This window comes from Canis aureus, chromosome 1 (genome assembly GCF_053574225.1).
Source record: "Canis aureus isolate CA01 chromosome 1, VMU_Caureus_v.1.0, whole genome shotgun sequence".
Classification (NCBI taxonomy): Eukaryota; Metazoa; Chordata; class Mammalia; order Carnivora; family Canidae; genus Canis; species Canis aureus.
In genome coordinates, this window is record NC_135611.1 from 60,651,056 (window position 1) to 60,671,408 (window position 20,353).

At 33.8% G+C, this 20,353-nt stretch overlaps 1 protein-coding gene across 5 annotated transcripts in view; it reads right to left on the reverse strand.

Annotated features, from left to right (window-relative positions):
- LOC144316026 (uncharacterized) overlaps positions 1-20,353 on the reverse strand; it is a 524,958-nt gene that overhangs the window by 6,868 nt on the left and 497,737 nt on the right. Inside the window, exon 6 of one of the 5 annotated variants that reach the window (XR_013381810.1) lies at positions 16,175-16,218. The exons of 3 other annotated variants lie outside the window; for them this stretch is intronic. The gene's annotated coding sequence lies outside the window, so the exon portion shown is untranslated. Of the gene's footprint in view, positions 1-16,174; positions 16,219-20,353 lie in introns of those variants that run through there. One more of the 5 variants, XR_013381835.1, reaches the window with a different exon arrangement.

Genomic DNA, 20,353 nt, shown 5'->3' on the forward strand with positions numbered 1-20,353 from the left:
CAGTCCTAAGAGGGAAATACATCGCAATACAAGCATCCCTCAAAAAATTGGAAAAAAACTCAAATTCAAAAGCTAACCTCTCACCTAAGGAACTGGAGAAAGAACAGCAAAGAAAACCTACACCAAACAGAAGAGATTAATAAAGATTCGAGGAGAACTCAATGAAATAGAGACTAGAACTGTAGAAAAGATCAACAGAACCAGGAGTTGGTTCTTTGAAAGAATTAATAAGATAGATAAACCATTAGCCAGTCTTATTAAAAACAAAAGAGAAAAGGCTCAAATTAAAAAAATCATGAATGAAAAAGGAGAGAACATAACCAATACCAAAGAAATACAAACTATTTTAAAAGCATATGATGAGCAGCTATATGTGAATAAATTTAGGCAATCTAGAAGAAATGGATGCATTTCTGGAAAACCACAAACTACCAAAACTGGAACACAAAGTCATAGAAAACCTGAACAGGCCAATAACCAGGGAGGAAATTGAAGCAATCTTCAAAACCTCCCAAGACACAAAAGTCCAGGGCCAGATGGCTTCCCAGCAGAATTCTATCAAATGTTTAAAGAAGAAACAATACCTATTCTACCAAAGTTGTTCCAAAAGATAGAAAGGGATGGAATACTTCCAAACTTGTTTTATTAGGCCAGCATCTCCTTAATTCCTAAACCAGAAAAGATCCCACCAAAAAGGAGAATTATACACCAATATCCGTGATGAACACAGATACAAAAATTCTCAACAAGACACTAGCCAAGAGGATCCAACAGTACATTAAGATTATTCATGATGACCAAGTGGGATTTATGTCCGGGATGCAAGGCTGGTTCAACACTCGTAAAGCAATCAACGTGATAGATCATATCAACTAGAGAAAAAATAAGAACCATATGATCCTCTCAATAGATGCAGAGAAAGCATTTGACAAAATACAGCATCCATTCCTGATCAAAACTCTTCAGAGTGTAGGGATAGAGGGAACATTCTTCAGCATCTTAAAAGCCATCTATGAAAAGCCCACAGCAAATATCCATTCTCAATGGGGAAACACTGGGAGCCTTTCCCCTAAGATCAGGAACATTACAGGGATGTCCACTCTCACCACTGCTATTCAACATAGTACCAGAAGTCCTAGCCTCAGCCTTCAGGCAAAAAAGAGAAATAAAAGGCATTCAAATTGGCAAAGAAGAATTAAAACTCTCCCTCTTTGTAGATGACATGATACTGTATAGAAAACCCAAAATAGGGATCCCTGGGTGGTGCAGCGGTTTGGCTCCTGCCTTTGGCCCAGGGCGCGATCCTGGAGAGCCGGAATCGAATCCCACATCAGGCTCCCGGTGCATGGAGCCTGCTTCTCCCTCTGCCTGTGTCTCTGCCTCTCTCTCTCTCTCTCTCTCTCTCTGTGACTGTCATAAATAAATAAAAAAAATATTAAAAAAAAAAGAAAACCCAAAATACTCCACAGCAAGATTGCTAGAACTCATACAGCAGTTTGGCAGTGTGCCAGGATATAAAATCAATGCCCAGAAATCAGTGGCATTTCTATACACTAACAATGAAACTGAAGAAAGAGAAATTAAGGAGTCAATCCCATTTACAATTGCACCCAAAAGCATAAGATACCTAGGAATAAACCTAACCAAAGAGATGAAGGATCTATACCCTCAAAACTACAGAACACTTCGAAAGAAATTGAGGAAGATCAAAGAGATGGAAAAATATTCCATGCTCATGGATTGGAAGAATTAATATTGTGAAAATGTCAATGCTACCCAGGGCAATTTATGTATTTAATGCAATCCCTATCAAAATACCATGGACTTTCTTCAGAGAGTTGGAACAAATCATCTTAAGATTTGTGTGGAATCAGAAAAGACCCTGAATAGCCAGGGGAATTTTAAAAAAGAAAACCAGAGCCGGGGGCATCACAATGCCGGATTTCAAGTTGTACTACAAAGCTGTGATCAAGATGGTGTGGTACTGGCACAAAAACAGACACAGAGATCAATGGAACAGTATAAAGAATCCAGCAACTAATATTTGACAAAGCAGGAAAGACTATCCACTGGGAAAAGGACAGTCCCTTCAATAAATGGTGCTGGGAAAATTGGACAGCCACGTGCAGAAGAATGAAACTAGACCATTCTCTTACACCAGACACAAAGATAAACTCAAAATGGTTGAAAGATCTAAACGTGAGACAAGAATCCATCAAAATCCTAGAGGAGAACACAGGCAATACCCTTTTTGAACTCGACCACAGCAACTTCTTGCAAGATACATCCATGAAGGAAAGAGAAACAAAAGCAAAAATGAACTATTGAGACTTAATCAAGATCAAAAGCTTCTGCACAGCAAAAGAAACAGTCAACAAACTAAAAGACAACCTACAAAATGGGAGAAGATATTTGCAAATGACCTATCAGATAAAGGGCTAGTATCCAAGATCTATGAAGAACTTATGAAAGTCAATAGCAAAGAAACAAACAATCCAATCATGAAATGGGCAAAAGACATGAACAGAAATCTCACAGAGGAAGATATAGACATGGCCAACAAGCACATGAGAAAATGTTCCGCATCACTGGCCATCAGGGAACTACAAATCAAAACCACAATGAGATACCACCTCACACCAGTGAGAATGGGGAAAATTAACAAGACAGGAAACAACAAATGTTGGAGAGGATGTGAAGAAAGGGGAACCCTCCTGCACTGTTGGTGGGAATGTGATCTGGTGCAGCCACTCTGGAAAACAGTGTGGAGGTTCCTCAAAGAGTTAAAAATAAATCTGCCCTACGACCCAGCAATTGTACTGCTGGGGATTTACCCCAAAGATAAAGATGCAGTGAAACGGCAGGACACCTGCACCCCAATGTTTCTAGCAGCAATGTCCACAATAGCCAAACTGTGGAAGGAGCCTTGGTGTTCATCGAAAGATGAATGGATAAAGAATATGTATACAATGGAATATTACTCAGCCATTAGAAATGACAAATACCCACCATTTGCTTCAAAGTGGATAGAACTGGAGGGTATTATGCTAAGTGAAGTAAGTCAAAAGGAGAAGGACAAGCATTATATGGTCTCATTCATTTGGGGAATATAAAAAATAGTGAAATGGAATAAAGGGGAAAGGAGAGAAAATGAGTGGGAAATATTAGAGAGGGTGACAGAAAATGAGAGACTCCTAACCCTAGGAAAAGAACAAGGGGTAGTGGAAAGGGATGTGGGCTGGGAGATGGGGTGACTGGATGACGGGTACTGAGGGGGGCACTTGACGGAATGAGCACTGGGTGTTATGCTATATGTTGGCAAATCAAACTCCAATAAAAAAATATACAAAAAAAATGGACAGAGCCTCAGTGATCTGTAGGACATCATCAAACATACCCACATATACATAATGGTGTTCAGATAGAGTAAAAGAAAAAAAACAAATCTTTGGAGAAATAATGGGTGAAAATGACCAAAGTTTGATTAAAAACAAAAACTGTCAGGATTTGATAAAAAAAAACAAGCATTAATCTAAATATTCCAGAAACTCAGCATAAACCAAATAGGATCAATCAAGATATTTAACCTAGATATACATAGTCAAACTTTTGAAATACAAAGTTAAAAAACAAATCCTGAAACTAGCAAGAGAAAACTACTTATAGATACAAAGGGTCTTCAATAGGATTAACAGCTGACTTTTCATGAGAAATAATAGAGCCTGGAAGAGAGTACATAATATCTTTAATGTACCTGAATAAAAAGACTCTCAATTATGATCTCTCTGTACAGCAAAGTTATTTTTTAAGTATGAAGAGAAAATTAAGAAAGAAAAGACATCCAGACTGGAAAATACTACATAAAATTATAATTATCTGAAGATTACATAATTTTCATATTTAGAAAATCCTAAGAGATTAGAAGTAACTAATGAGTTCAGTAAATGAGTATTAATGAGTATCCTTACAGAATATATGATCAATATACAAATGTCAGTTGCATTTCTGCGCACAAGTAATGCACAATCCAAAACTAAAATTAAGAAAATAGGTCCATATATAATAGCAACAAAAATTTAAAAATTACTTATTAAAAAATTTAACAAAATAAGTGCAAAATCTATACTAAAAAAATTACAAAATATTATTGCAAGAAATTTATAAGAGCTAAATAAATTAAAAGTATCCCATATTTTTGGATAGAAAACGATACTGTTAATACTCATTAAATTGACTTAGAGGTTCAATGACCCCTATCAAAATCACAGATGGCCTTCCCTCCCCCCCACCCCCCAGAAAATGGAGAACTGATCCTAAAATTAGTATGGAGATACAAAATAACCAAAAACAATTTTGCAGAAGTAGAAAGATTAGGAGTCAACATTCTAATTTCAAAACTCACTACAAAGCTACAGTACTCATGACAATGTGGTACTGACATAAGTATAAATTTATAGATCAACAAAATATAACTGAGAGTTCAGAAATAAATTCTCACTTTCATGATACAAAGGTACCAAAGCCCATTTAATAGAGAGAGAAAAATCTCTTTAAAAATGATGCTGAGACAATAGACACTGATGTGTAAATGAAGTTGTATTTCTACTTATGATGATGTACAAAAATTAACTCAAAAAGTGTCACAGATATAAATATAAGGGCTAAAGCTATAAAACTACTACAGGAGTAGATTGTTTTTATCAATACTGAAATCTTTTGTGATGCAAATGATGCAATCAAGAAGGTAAAACAACAATTCACAGACTGCTGACAGTATTTGCTAATCATATATAAGGTCTTGTACTTAGAATACATATATGATAGATAGATCTATGATAGAATACATATATGATAAGGGACTTGTATTTAGAATACATAAAAAGCCCCCGTGGCTCAGTGGTTTAGCACCATCTTCAGCACGGGGCATGATCCTGGAGACTCTGGATCAAGCCCATGTTGGGCTTCCTGCATGGAGCCTGTTCTCCTTCTGCCTGTGTCTCTGCCTCTCTCTCTCTGTGTGTGTCTCTCATGAATAAATAAGTTTTTAAAAAATCTGAAAAGAAAAAGAGCTCTTAGAACTCAATAATAGACAAATAAATTTAAAAATCATCAATTTTCCAAAAAAAGAAATTCAAATTGGAAATAGGCATATGAAATGATGCAGTCTTTAGTCATTAGGGAAGTGGATATAAAAATTATTTCACATCCACTAGAATAATAATAATAATAATTAATAATAATAACAGAATGACCTTAATAAAAACAGTAAGGATGACTTATAATTAAAAGAACAGGAAATAATGAGTTGATAAGGATGTGTAGAAACTGAAACCCTCATACGTTTCTGGTTGTGATGTATAATGGTGCAAACACTTTGGAAAACAATTTGGCAGCTCTTCAAAATGTTAATAAGTAATTGTCAAGTGATTCAGCAATTCTAGTTTTTTATATTTACCACGGAGAAATGAATTATCTGTCCACCATAAACTTGCACCTGAATGTGCTTATCAATATTATTCATAATAGTCAAAAAGTGAAAACAACTCCAATGTCCATTAACTGGTAAACTGATAACAAAATGTGGTACATTCATACAATGTAATATTATTTGGCAATATAAAGGAATGAAATACTGATATATATATATATCAGTATTTATATATACTGATATGTAACATATATATATGTAAACATGGGTGAACCTGAAAAGCCTCCTAAGCTTAAGAAGACAGTCATAAAACTTACATTTATCATGATTCTATTAATATGAAATAGAATGGCAGAGTGGCAGATCCAAATAGCTGGAAAGAAAAAAAAAATAGCTGGAAAGTAGACTAATAGTTGCTTAAGGCTTGAGCACAGAATAGGGAAATTGAGAATTATGTGTCCTTTAAGGCCACAGAGCTAGCACAGTAGAGGAAGAGACTGGAAGGCAAGTCTCCAAAGCAGTGTACATTATAAGGCATTGCTTCAGGGTAACCGTGGTTTTTGAGCTAATGTGCATGGGAAGGGCTTTCTATATCACAGACTCCCAAGCACAGGTAAAGCATTATCTTCAATTTGTCTCACTGAGAAAACAAAATTTTCCCCTAAATCTTATTAAAGATCTCTTATGTGTGGTGCTGTGCTATATACTATAGGATACAAAATTCTTCACCTCAACAATCACATTTCCTTCAGTTAGAAACTGTAACATGGTCATATAAAGGTTTACACACAGACACACACATATTTGAATAGTATAAAAGGACCATACAATGAACACTTACAGCAGAAATACATGACAAGCAAGAAACAACCCTCACCCCCCCATGCACACCCAAGGATTTTATACATTAGAGTACACATTTTATTTATACAAGACAATAATTAACACTGGCATGCTCTATTTAAAAATACTCAAGAAAAAATGGCCTGTATCAGAGGCGTTTAAAAAATAGTGTTTTCTAAGTGGTAAACTATCTCCTACTTTTGAAAGGAAGGGAAGGCCATTTCTTTTAGACTTGATGAGCTAAATGACAGGCACAATCTGCATCTTTCCTTATTATAAATTTATTGAGCTGTCATATAGAAGTAGCCTCTTGTAAGGAAGTATCTTCTTAAGTGGTGCTTAGATGCTAATTAACTTCACCCAAATTCTAAAATATCTTTCAAACACATTTTCATAAGTGTTTCTGGCATAAATGAATAGATTCCCATTTTACCAACATATATTGATACTCTATTAACTTAATCTTAGGATCTATTACTGAGTTGTTTTAATAACAGTGAACTTGTGAAGTGAACTTCATATTGATGAACTCATTAAATGTACCTACTTTGTGTAAAGTGAAGGGTAATTTAAAAAACAGATCATTTCAGACTCATAAGCCAAGAAATATGTTTCACTCTGCTTAAGCAACCAATTATTTTGCCTCAAGTCCTTCAAGGGTAGAAATTTTATATATTTTTGTTTTGCACAAATGTTAAAATGAGATATGTTGTATGGAACACTTGGGTGGCTCAGTGGTTGAGCGTCTGTCTTTGGCTCAAGACGTGATCTCAGGGTCCTGGGATCAAGTCCCACATCAAGCCCCCCTTAGGGAGCCTCTGCTTCTCCCTCTGCCTGTGTCTCTGCCTCTCTCTCTGTGTCTCTCATGAATAAATAAATAAAATCTTTAAAAAGAGAGTGAGAGAGAGATGTTGTAGACATGGATATGTTAACAAAATCTTAGTAACTAGTTTAGTGAGGATCCAGCCTCGTTTCCATAGAGCAGGAGTTTGCTTTGCCTTTTAAGGATGACAGAAAAATCCAGTTTTGCCTAATGCCAAGATTTCCCAGGGAGAGTACAGGAAATATAATTTTGACAGATGGAAGGTCCTGTAGGCTTGCAGGGTCTGGCAGGAACAGCCCCACTAGCAAACTATCAAAAGCCACTCCAGCTTAGTCCTCTCCAAAGATAGGGCTTTTTTTCTAATTTGTGGGAAAACAGAGCAACAAGAGACAAGAGTATCTACCTTCTTAGTATGCCCCAGTAGTGACATTCCCAATCTTTCTCACGGAGACTTAGGCATGGAGAAGCAGCATCTCAAGCAAAGCAGCCCCAAAGAAAAGAGTCTGGATGACCTGGAACAACGGGTTCCAGGTGTGAGAGAATAGGAACAATGTTGGTAACTATAGTGGTGGTGAACTAACAGTGAAAAAATTAGAAGCAAAAGGGTTCTTGGTCCAAGCCATCAAATGTCTATGAAGATTGTCAATTGTCAGAGGCCTAAGAAATGTTTTAGCCTCACAGTGAAGTGCAGGGATTACAAATTCAAATGCAAACAGGGGTCAGGAAAGTAACATAAATGACAGAAGCAATTCACATTTAAGAAAAATCTAGGGGACATTTGGCTGGCTAACTCAGTAAAGCATGTGACTCTTGATCCTGAGATTGTGAGTTCAAGGCCCATGTCTAAAAAAAAAAAAATCAATTGACAAATATAATCAGCGTGCCCTTATTATAAAATAGTTCAAATATATACAGATAATAATGCTATCATTAATACCTTTTCACACACTAGTGAGCTTTATCAAATGTCACCATATTTGATGAGTTATTTTCTTCTTTTTAGTAAAATACTAGAGATGAATTTATAGTTTCCTCTATTTCCTTCATTTTAGTCTCCTTCTTACCAGAGACAAACAGTATCATGTACTTAATATTAATTATTTTTATGCATGTTTTATATGCTAACTTAATTTTTTAAGTAATAAATAATAACTAGTATGCAATATCTCACAACCTTTTATTACTTGTATTTTTTAAGTAATAAATAATAACTAGTATGCAATATCTCACAACCTACTTTTATTACTTGTATTAAGTTTTTGAGATATATCCATATTGACACATACACTTACTTATTTTCAATGATATGTATACTATTTCATCCTACGAATAAACACATTTTATTAATCAGTTTTCCTTTTTATGGATAGGTCATGTCTAAATATTTTCTTCACCAGAAAGGGCTGTAAGAAGCACATCTATATATGATTCCTTGAAGAAACATACCAAAATTTATTTAAAAGAATATATGGAATGATTGTGGCATAGTATATACACTTCTTCAATCTTACTAGTCATCTCCAAATTATCACTTACAATTGCCAATATATATATATGTATGTCTATATATTAAGACATGTCAAGTAGCTGCGATGTGTGAATATATATATTAAATATTATATATATTATATATATAAATTATATTTAATAAATGCCAAATGCCTAGGTTAAGATAAAGGATGTTTTATCTAAACTATCTCCTACTTTTGAAGGAGTAGGTGCTGATCACATGCTGCATATTTTTCCAGAGTAGTTACTACTCTAATTTTTGTGATAATGACTTTTTTGTCTTTGTTTTTTATTCCTTTACTTTGATTTTATAATTATCATATAGTAAAATTGATGTTTTTCTCTTGTTATACTGTTCTAGGAGTTTTAACACATGTATACATTTGGGTAATCACCACCACAATGAAGATGCAGAGTTCTCTATATGGCCAAAAAAGCCCCTCATGTTATCACTTCATAGTGACAGCATCACCTGTACCCATACTCCAGATAACCACTGACCTGGTTTCCATTACTATAGTTTTAGTTTTAATAATAGAAATGTTGGACTTTTGTTATTGTTCTACAGGTCCCTGAGATCAGTTTTTTTATTTGTTTGTTTTTTGGGTCTATTTTCTCTTTGTTGTTCAGATTGAGCATATTCTTCTGATCTGTTCTCAAGTTCACTGACTCTGTCCTATTATCTTCACTCTACTATTAAATTCATTCAATGAGTGTTCTACAAATCTCATTTATTATATTTCTCTGTTCTGTAATTTCCATTTGGTTCTTTTTTAAAATAACTTATTCTTTGCTGAGGTTGTTTTTAATTTTTCATTTATTTAAAGAGATTCATAATTCATCACTGAAACATTTTATAGCAACTGCTTTAAAATCCTTTTCAGATAGTTCCAACATCTTATTCATCTTGCTGTTGGTGTCATTTGATTGTCTTTTCTTATTAAAGTTATGGTTTTCTTGATTGTGGTATGATAAATGATTTTTAGTTGTATCCCAAACATTTTGTCTTACGTTAAGATGCTCTGGGTCATAAGTCCATGTTTTATTTTAGCGAAAAGTCACCCTGGTTAGGTTTAGCACATGGTCCTGGACTACTTTTGTGGATTGTGGTTCCAATTACAATTTAATTTTCAGGCATTTGCAGTATTATTTTGATCTGCTGGTTTATTTATGTGGTGCTATTGTGGCTCCTGCTGGTCTCTGCTAGCATTGCCTGAGAGAACACAAGCATATCTTGGCAGGGGAGTGGAGACCAGATCCAGAATAATGAAAAGGCTGCCAGTGCCTGTGTCACCTGCCTACCTAGGTGCCTTCCATTATGAGAAGAGAGTGTCAGGCCTGGGGACAAAATTTCCCTGAGTGGATTTTTATTGTGGTGGGATCTTCCCACCAGTGACCTGGAAATCTCTCTGGTGTTTCTGTCAGGAAGGAGAGAATGTCTGGTACCTAAATGCAGAAGTTTGTGGCAAGATCATGAAAGGGACCCTATAGAGTTTTAGTGTTTGTTTTAACATTTTTATTTGATTTGTAGTTTTAGGTATGATTTGGCTTTTAGCCATGGTAAGAATATGAGGTTTTTTTGTTTGTTTTGTTTCTGTGGGTGTTTGTTTTTTTTTTGTATCATTTTAATGGTGCTGGTAGTGCATACTGTTTTGGTGGATCTATGAAGACTCATTGGGCAGATATTATTCTCAGCCACCTTTGTCTTCAGTAATGTGGAAGGCCCTTCTGTCTTCATTCTGTCCACCCCACAGAATAAATTTTCATGATCTGGTTTGACTGGGGGGAAAAAAAGGAAATTATGCAACTGGATACATTGTACTAGTTACCTATTTTCCAAAAAGCATGGCATCCAATTAAATAACATTTATAATAGCCATTGATCTTCTGTCATAGAGAATGCTCCTTTTACTCACTTAGACTTCTTTTTGTTTCTACCAAAATTGTCTTAAACAGTATTGTTTCAGATCATTGACTAGCCTGGAAAATATTTTAAGTAAATATGCATTAAAGAGACTTAATGTAGTTATCAGTAACAGTCATATTGCAAATAATTTCATGAGGCTTAGAATTTGTCTAGTTAATCTAGTTATATCCACATGCTTCACATAATCAAAATAAAAGTCTTATGAAAACAAAATAGTAGATATTTTGTACCAGTTCAAATATCTTCCAGGTGCTTGAAACAGGACTAGAAGGTATCTACAGTTCCTTATAGGCTCATTTGTCTACAAAATATTATGTTTATAGTCCTATGACATGCAGTTTTGTGGCATGTTCTTTTGAAATGTCCATAAACTTTCTGTAAGCTAATTATTCCATCTGAAAAATTCAGCTTATACCTGTTAAGTGGCAACTAATTTTATTTCTGTTTTCTTAATTCTCTCTTACAATGATACAGGCAAGTGTTCTTTTATCTTTTTCTTAAAATATCAAATGAGTATTAAACCCCTTTCATTTATGTTTGAATTATGGAGTAAACCTAAAACTTTCTTGCCCTCATTCAATTTATCAAATAGCACTTATTTTGCACCAACTTTACCTAACCCTGTACTTGGTACACAAAATAAATGAGAGTATGATTGCCATCAAAGATTTTACATTCTTAAGGTTAAAGACATTATGAAAGCTTGAAGTGTTGAATAACAAACTCATCTTTCATATTACAAAAAAAAATCCTTGAAGACATGTCCGGTTAGCTTAGAAGGTAAGGGCTTTTTGTAGTAAGGAAGTTTTAAGTTATCATTTATTTAAAATTTATTATTATTTCTAACTATTTTGCTTATTAAGGTCTTTAGATATAAATGTTAAAATCTCAATATACACCAAGAATAAGGACATATGATTAATCTGACACGATTAATCTGACACATTAATATATATGTCAGTGTTTTTAAATGCTTTCTATGGACTAGAAAGAAACTTTTCTTCTCTGAACTCCCCTTTTTTGGCTTTATCTTAATTTTCAGAAAGAAAGCTAGTACCACATCTAGTATGCTTGCATTAGTTTAAATTTCATAACTAAAAACTAGCAAATAAATATATAAAAACTCCTCAACCAAAAAAAATGAGTTTCAAATTTTTAAATTTAATATGTGTGTGTGTATGTATACACTATAGTACCAAAAGACTAAAAAAGAAAACTTTCTGGGGTTTTGTTGTTGTTTCCCTAAGACATGACTGATCTACAGAAAAACAGTTCTGGGATTTTTATAGCACTCTGGGTAGTGTTTTCAAATTATTCTTTAAAAGAGTAGGGAAGCATTATCTGGTCTAAGAGCTTTGACAAGAGCTGTCTGAGTGCCAGCAGAAAGGACATTAGTAACCAAGATATATCATTTACAATGTGGCCTTCTTATGGCTCCTGTCAAGTTACAGCATAATCTGAAGAAAATCAACATCATTTAAGGTTGCAGTGACCTTCTAAGGGCTTGTTTTTAAGAGCAGAGGTTAGAAGGCACAACAGTATGAGTCACTGAATATGATTGTCCTGAAGCAAATTTTATACAATGTCATTTTCTTTAAACTCTGCTTTTGAGTTCAGTGTCTGTCATATAATTATTTAATCTTTATGGAGAAGAAGAAATCTCTGTAAATATGTCTGGATTTTATTCTTTTCTAATTTAATTTTCTACACAAACTCAATAAAGATATATAGGTACAATGCCTTTTAAAAATGTCAGCCTCAATATGATAGGGGCATGCTGAAAAATTTAATATAATTAGCTTATTTTATGTTGTTATGTTTCTCATATATTAAAAAAAAAAGAACATGGCTCATCAATGTATGAGGAAAACTAATGAGTAAGATAGTTGGTGACACATCACAGGGCAAGGCAAGAATTCATAGTGACTTGACAAATCAGGTAACTTTTATAGCATTTGAAATGACCAAATAGGAGTACCACTCTGAGCAAAGTTAAAATTATTTTAAATGTCAATAAGAGGTTCTAGTGAAGACAGCAAAGACAAAGCACACACAATCTTTATCTTTGGAAAATCTTGGAAATCAAAATATCTGAAAAAAGATGTCATTATATGAAATAAGTAGTAGACAAGTAGACAGTCCTGAAGAGAAAATTAATTAATTACTAGAATTTGGGAATGAAGATGTACCACAAAACATATCAGGGAGAAATAAAGAGATGACAAATTTTGAAAGTAGAAAGAACTGAAGAACAGAGTGAGAAGCTTCAATTTTATCTAAGAGAATTTCCAGGAGGAACAGCTCTAGAAAACTATAGGAAATATCAGAGATAATAACTGAGATTTTTTAAGAACTAAAGAAATATCTCAGTACTGATATTGAAAAAAAATCTTCAAAACTGAACATTTTTTAAACAAAATTCATATTTAGATAACCCATAGTTGGTGAGATACTTTCTTATTTTTATAGAAATCTAACAGACTAGTTTCTTTTTCCTATATCCTCTGCCATTGCTATACAAACTGCAATCATTCCTGTCTATATGTTTAAACTTTCACATTTTTTTCCTAGTATACCTGGAACCTTTACTTCCACTTTGTGAAATTCTTCCTAACCTTCTACTATATTGAAAATGTTTGGGGATCTCTGGGTGGCTCAGGGATTTAGCACCTGCCTTCAGCCCAGGGCATGATCTTGGAGTCCCAGGATTGAGTCCCATGTCAGGCTCCTTGCACGGAGCCTGCTTCTCCCTCTGCCTGTGTCTCTACCTCTCTCTCTGTGTATCTCATGAATAAATAAATAAAATCTTAAAAAAATAAAATAAAAAGTTCAATGGTCATCTCAGGAATGATGGCTTTTCCTACTGTAGTTACTCTCTGTGTACATATTTGAATTATTTTCATGACTTGTTAGCTTATTATACAAAGAAATATGTCTTACTTATATTTGCAACCTCTATATTTTTCCACAGTATTCTGTATATATAGTAGACCTTCATTAAACATTTTAAAATAAAGCAATACATGACTGAACCTCGATGAAGGTCTCCAATTATTCCCAGTCATTAAATAAGATCTTATTTAAATATTTGCCTTACTTGCTTACTTAAATATTTGCTTCACATGTTAATACTGTGAAATAAAGACAGTTGGATCCCATAAGTTATATAGAAAAATCCATTTAGTTTTAATAGATGAAAAGCATCCTCCATAAAGATGCTTGTATTTAGTGAGTTTGAGATGAATCAAGATTAACAAAGTTTTCTTAGGCAAGTTAAATACAGGGAAGACTTTCAGTTATATCTTACTATGTAGATGAATAATGTGATTAGATTTTTCACTGAAATGCCAAAAAGCAGAAAAAATACTAATTCATATAACTTAGGTTAGTAGTAACATTTTCCTTACAATACAGATTGATAAATATTAGAAATAAAAAACTTTTTTAAAACAAGGTATCCTATAAATAAAAATATGGAAAAGGATTGAAAACTCTCTGTTGTGAATTGTGTTATTCGGATGCTTTGAGACCCTGGGTGGGCTTTTTCTGAGCTACAAATAATTTATGATTTATTTCTGAGCTTCAGTCTCTCTCTACTTTGTTCGTTCTGTTCAACTGGGACCATTTCTCATTTCCCTATTAATATTTTAGATTAAGTTTGACCACTGTTGTAAATCAGTTTTCGTTTAGTCCTTTTATTCTCTTTCCTGCACTGATATTGTGGAATAATTCTTAAACATAATTTGAAGGCAGTACTGGACTAACAATTATAGAAAAAAGCAAATCTATATATGGATGTATGAATATATAGATTCTATGCAGAATTTGGGGAAATAAATATTCTAGGTTATAAGAATCTTTCTGAGCACTATAAAACAGGAAAATATTTATTCTAATTGAATGGCATTTTCATAAATATGTTTCAATTATTGGAATATTGTGTTATACAATAAGGATTAGACACAATATTTTAGTAATAAAAATTATATTTTAATTATCAACTTAAATTAAGTAAAAATGTAAATTTCTATATGTATTCCTTATAAAGTCATAAGTAAATCCAAAAAAGCTCTTCAAAAGAATAAGAAATATTTTACATCAAAAAAGAAAACAAATACCTGAATTTTTATTTTCTAAGATAATGGATATAAAAGGTAGGCCATTTTCAGCTCATAGCTAGTGAACACAAAAAAAAACTTTATAGTGTCTGATTGTCTGAATGATCACATACTAATTAGATAATGCCTCTCTCATATTGACAGCTTTGACTCTTTCAGGTAAATGTCTCAAGAGAAAAAGATGATAAATAATATGATTAACAGAAAACTTAATTTATTTAGATCTCAGGCTTTTCCGGTAAGCCAGGGCATGTTCTGGTAATACTGAAATTATATTAAATGATCTTAGATAATGGCTGCATAATACAGGGGGTACTCTTTATTTCTATTCCTTCTGAAAAGCAATTGTGGTTACAGTTGGCATTTCTGAGTATAAATGCTAGGTCTACAGTACCAACTCCCCTGAAAAGTTTGGCAATAAGTGAGATTGATGTCTGGGAACCATGAAACTATCTTGGAATCACTGGCCTTTCTGAGACATCCAGATCATCCATCTCTGTCCTCTGAGTTTGAGCATTGTATAACAGGAAAAGCACAGAATTGAGAATCAGGTGATCTCTACTATATTTTCGGCTTTTCCTCAAACTCATTGTGTAACCTTGGGCATCTCTCATAAATCTCTTGGATTTACCTATTTTATTACAAAATCAATGATTAAATTAGATTGATTGGTCCTGAAGTTCCTTGTAATACAGCTCTAAAATTGTGTCAACCTAAAAATATTTGTTAATATTCAAAGATATATGTATTTTGAATTAAAAGAAACTGCTACCATTTTGCAGTAAATGCAAAAGAAGCAAACTTCTTTTGCAAGTAAGAACATATTTGAATTTAATCCGTAAACCCTGAATTAGATACATTTTCATTCATTTATATCCATTGCAGGCTTATTTCTAATGTGAACTTTTAAATTTTTCATGTCTGATAAATTAAAAGCCAAATATTTGGCACAAATAATTTCTTTTTTCAGAAAGACCAAGGGTAAATACTTTGTAGATGATCAGAATAGACAAAATCTCCAGATTCTTTCTTTTTCTTTTTCTTTTTTTTTTTAAGATTTTATTTATTTATTCATGAGAGACACACAGAGAGAGGCAGAGACACAGGGAGAAGCAGGCTCCATACAGGGAGCCCGATGTGGGACTCGATCCGGGGTCCCCAGGATCAGGCCCTGGCCAAAGGCGGTGCTAAACCGCTGAGCCACCCAGGCTGCCCGATTTAAATTTTTTAAATCTCTGATGTCCTATTTTACTGATGATACAAAGAAAACCTAGTGTAAATAAGTAAATCTATTAGAAATTGCTTCATAAAATAATTGGTCCATGGTTTAGATGCCACAGAAATACTGGATAGAAAGCTATGAAGAATTTAACATGAGCTAACACAAGTAGAATAAACAGGACTATGACTATCTCAAACCAATTCACTTCTTATTAGAAATAAGCCCTTATTGTAGAAGGTAGGAAAAAAAGGAAACAAATAACAGGAAATATAAGATTTCTAGGTATTATATACCTGATGGGTTGACCACCATTAGCCAGTGTGACAGCATACCTCTGGGAGAAGAAAACTGAAAATAGACAATTAATTGTTCCTTGTAGAGCCATTGCTGAGTTAAGCATAGATGTCTAAACCATTATGCAGTTTCTGGTGATCCAATATACATATATCTACTTCTCCCCATAAACTCCCCATAAAGGGCAAGCTCCCCATAAAGGGCAAGCTCATATGGAATAGGATCAATTCTGGCAGTAAAGGCCCATCCTTTATTAATTATGACAACAAAAATTAATAGTTATTTGAATACAGTGCATGAGGCTCTGAGCTGAACATTTTTATAATTATTATATTTTATTTTGCAAAGCTTCAATGAAGTGAATACTATCATTATTTACATTCTATAGGATGAGGTAATTTACATTTAAAGATGCTAAGTAACTTGTCCAAATTTATATATCCTGAAAGTGGTATTGTTGGTTCTTAAATTCAAGTCTGGGTGACCCTAAAGCCAATTCTTTTAATCAATATACTATACTGTTTGAATATTAGATTGAAACAGTGTCAGAATGACCCAAGAGACCAGCCTTCTAAGAGAATATGCTGTGCTCTTGACATTATATTCAGGGAGCAACCCATTTTAGCCCCCGGTTGGGTAATATCTAGGATGTTTCATTTGTCCAAAACTACTGAAGCTTTTCTAGAGTAGAGAGTATGCATCATTCCCTTTATTCCCTAAATGAGCTAACATAGTTGGGAGGCAGCATATTCTGGCTGTTGGATCTATATCTATATCTATTTTTATTATTTTTAAAAAGATTTTATTTATTTATTTGAGAGAGACTGAGTGGTGGGGAGAGGCAGAGAGAGAGAGAGAAGCCGACTCCCTGCTGAGAAGGAAGCCTGATGTGGGGCTAGACCCTAGGACCCAGAGATCATGAGCCAAAGGCAGACACTTAGCCACCCAGATGCCCCTGTAAATTTTTATTTTATAATACTTAATACATAAGTATGCCCACGATATTGTTTTGACATAGGTGAAAATCCAAGTAAAATGGATGAACACATTGATTATACAAGTAGGAATATTTGAAATAAAATTTCCTCAGGACTGGAGAAGAACTGATAGTTGGATGATTTTTTTTCCTCCTGATTTGTTTCCCTCCTATTCTTTAATCTACCTGTGTTTATAATTCAAATATCAATTGTTAAAGTATTTAAACAAGGAACCCATTAGACTGGAGGCTCCAATATCTTGGTAGGCTACCTAAGCAAATCAAAATTTACTCTAGAGTCAATGCACTAAAATTTGAGAAAGTGAAATTTATGAACAACCGATCACAAACAACCAAGTATGCTTTCCCAAATAAGGTAAGTGCCTAAGCTACAACCAATTAAATAATTGGTTTACTTTGCTTCAGTGTATTCTTTATAAAAACCTTGTCCCTGGCAGTAGGGTACTCTGAATCACTTTGAGTTTGGTGCAGCCTGGTTCAGATTGTATATACTCAGATAAACTCTCAAAAATTATAATGTACGTCAGTTTACCTTTTAACACAATTCTCTGTCTCCCTCCCACTTTTATTTATTTTTTAATCTACAATGCCTATGTACAAAAACAAATTATCAGAGGACAACAAGAAACAATAAAAGAAATGAGGCTTTCCTTTTATTATTAATACACACACACACAAACAAATTAAATTAAACATTGTCAAAAAAGAGGTATTGGGAAGATAGTTCATTTTTCTCAAACTTTGTTTTTAAGTTATTCATAAATATGTTTTTACTTTTCTTTCCATTGTATGAGTATCTAATAATAAATACAATTATATGACTAATTTCCACTAATAAGAGATGCTCAACGTTTACATTTCTATAACTCTCTTCAAATGAACCTTCTCTTTAATTCTACTAATTCTGGTTTTATCAACTTTACTCTTGTTACCACATATTTCTCTTCAAAAATGGAAAAAAAGAATAGATTACATTGTCTATAAGTAAGTGTTATAAAATAATTTAACTAGCTTTGATAACAACCCATAAAACTCTTGCTTGTAAATGACAAAGAGCTGTGGGTCAATTGGAAGGTGTTTTTTTTTTTTTTTTTTTTTTTAAGATTTTATTTATTTAATTGAGAGAGAAACAGCCTGAGCAGGGGCAGAGGAAGAAGGAGAAGCAGTCTCCCCTAGGAGCAGAGAGCCTGATGCGGGGCTTAATCCCAGGACCCCGGATCATGACCTGAGCTGAAGGCAGGTGCTTAACCCACTGAGCCACCCTGGTGCCCCATGGAGGGGTGTTCTTATTTGCACAACAAACAGTCATTGTTTTCCCTGTGAGATTGGAAAGCCTGATAAATGTGTTTATTTGCCAACAAGCTTAGTTTTCTCTTGGAAAACTAAATTTATTATTTTATTTGGCCAGAATTTTTCAGTGACTTGAATGATCCCTGTCCATAAAAACTATTAGCTAATGGATATCCTCAAAAGGTGAGAATTATGACTACATAAACTATGTCATGAGGAAATGTATACTCTTTCAACAATATTTTTTAAAACTCTACATAAATATTTTCCTATGAAATAAGTGTTTCAGTAGTCAAAGGAATGTTGACATATTTATAATTATTCATCCTTAAGGATACAACATGGACATTTGTGGATTACAGACCTCTTGTGTCATTATGGAAAAATTATCTGTTCTATCACTTTATATAAAGTTAACATTATTTTTAAAGTTTTTAATGTAAATTCCAGTTAGTTAACATAGAGTGTAATATTAGTTTGGGGTATAAAATAGAATGATTCAGCACTTCCATACGACACCGGGTACTCATCACAAGTGCACTCTTTAATCCCCATCATTTATTTAACCCATGCCCCCCACATTCCTCCCTTTTGGTAACCATCAGTTTGTCTTCTATCCTTAAGAGTCTGTTTCTTGGCTTGCCTCTCTTTTTTTCCCCTTTGCTCATTGGTTTTGTTTCATAAATTTCACATGAGTAAAAATCATATGGTAATTGTCTTTCACTGACTGACTTATTTCACTTAGCATAATAGTCTATAGCTCCATCCATGTCATTGCAAATGGCAATATTTCATTCTTTTCTATAGCTGAGTAAAATTCCATTGTGTGCATATCACTTCTTCTTTATTCATTCATTAATTGACGGACACTTGGGCTGTTTCCATAATATGGCTATTTCCATAGATAACGCTTCTATAAATAGCCAGGTTCAAGTAATCCTTTGAATTAGTGTTTTTGTATTCCTAGGCTGAATACCTACTAGTGCAATTGCTGGATCATAGGGTAGCTCTAGTTTCAACTTTTTGAGGAACCTCCATACTGTTGTCCAGAGTGGCTGCACCAATTTGCATTCCCACCAACAATGCAAGAGGGTTCCCCTCTTCTCCATGTTCTTGCCAACACCTGTTGTTTTTCATGTTGTTAATTTTAGCCATTCTGACATGTGTGAGGAGACACTTCATTGTAGTACTAATTTGCATTTCCTGATGATCAGTGATGTTGAGCGTCTTTTCATGTGTCTGTTGGCCATCTGTATACTTTCTTTGGAAAAGTATCCATTCATATCTTCTATTTTTTAATTGGATTATTCACTTTTAGGGCATTGAGCTTTTAAAGTTATATATTTTGGATGCTACTCTTTATTGGATATGTCATTTGCAAATATTTTCTCCCATTCCATAGGTTGCCTTTTAGTTTTATTGATTGTTTTCTTTGTTATGCAGAAGCTTTTTATTTTGATGTAGTCCCAATAGTTTATTTCTGCTTTTGTTTCCCTTGCCTCTGGAGACATGTCTACTAAGAAGTTGCTACAGTTGATGTAAAATAAGTTACTGCCTGTATTCTCTTCAAGGAGTTTTATGGTTTCAGTCTCACTTTTAGGTTTTTTAAAATCCATTTTGAGTTTATTTTTGTGTATAGCATAGGAAAGTGGTCCAGGTTCATTCTTTTGCATTTCGCTGTTCAGTTTTCCCAACACCAGATGTTGAAGACTGTCTTCTTCCCCCTAATTGGATACTCTTTCCTGCTTTGTTGAAGATTAATTGACCACATAATTGTAGGTTCATTTTTGGGTTTTCTATTCTGTTCTATCGATCTATGTGTCTATTTTTGTGCCAGTACCATAGTACTTTGATCACTGTAGCTTTGTAATATAGCTTGATGTCTGAAATTGTGATTCCAGC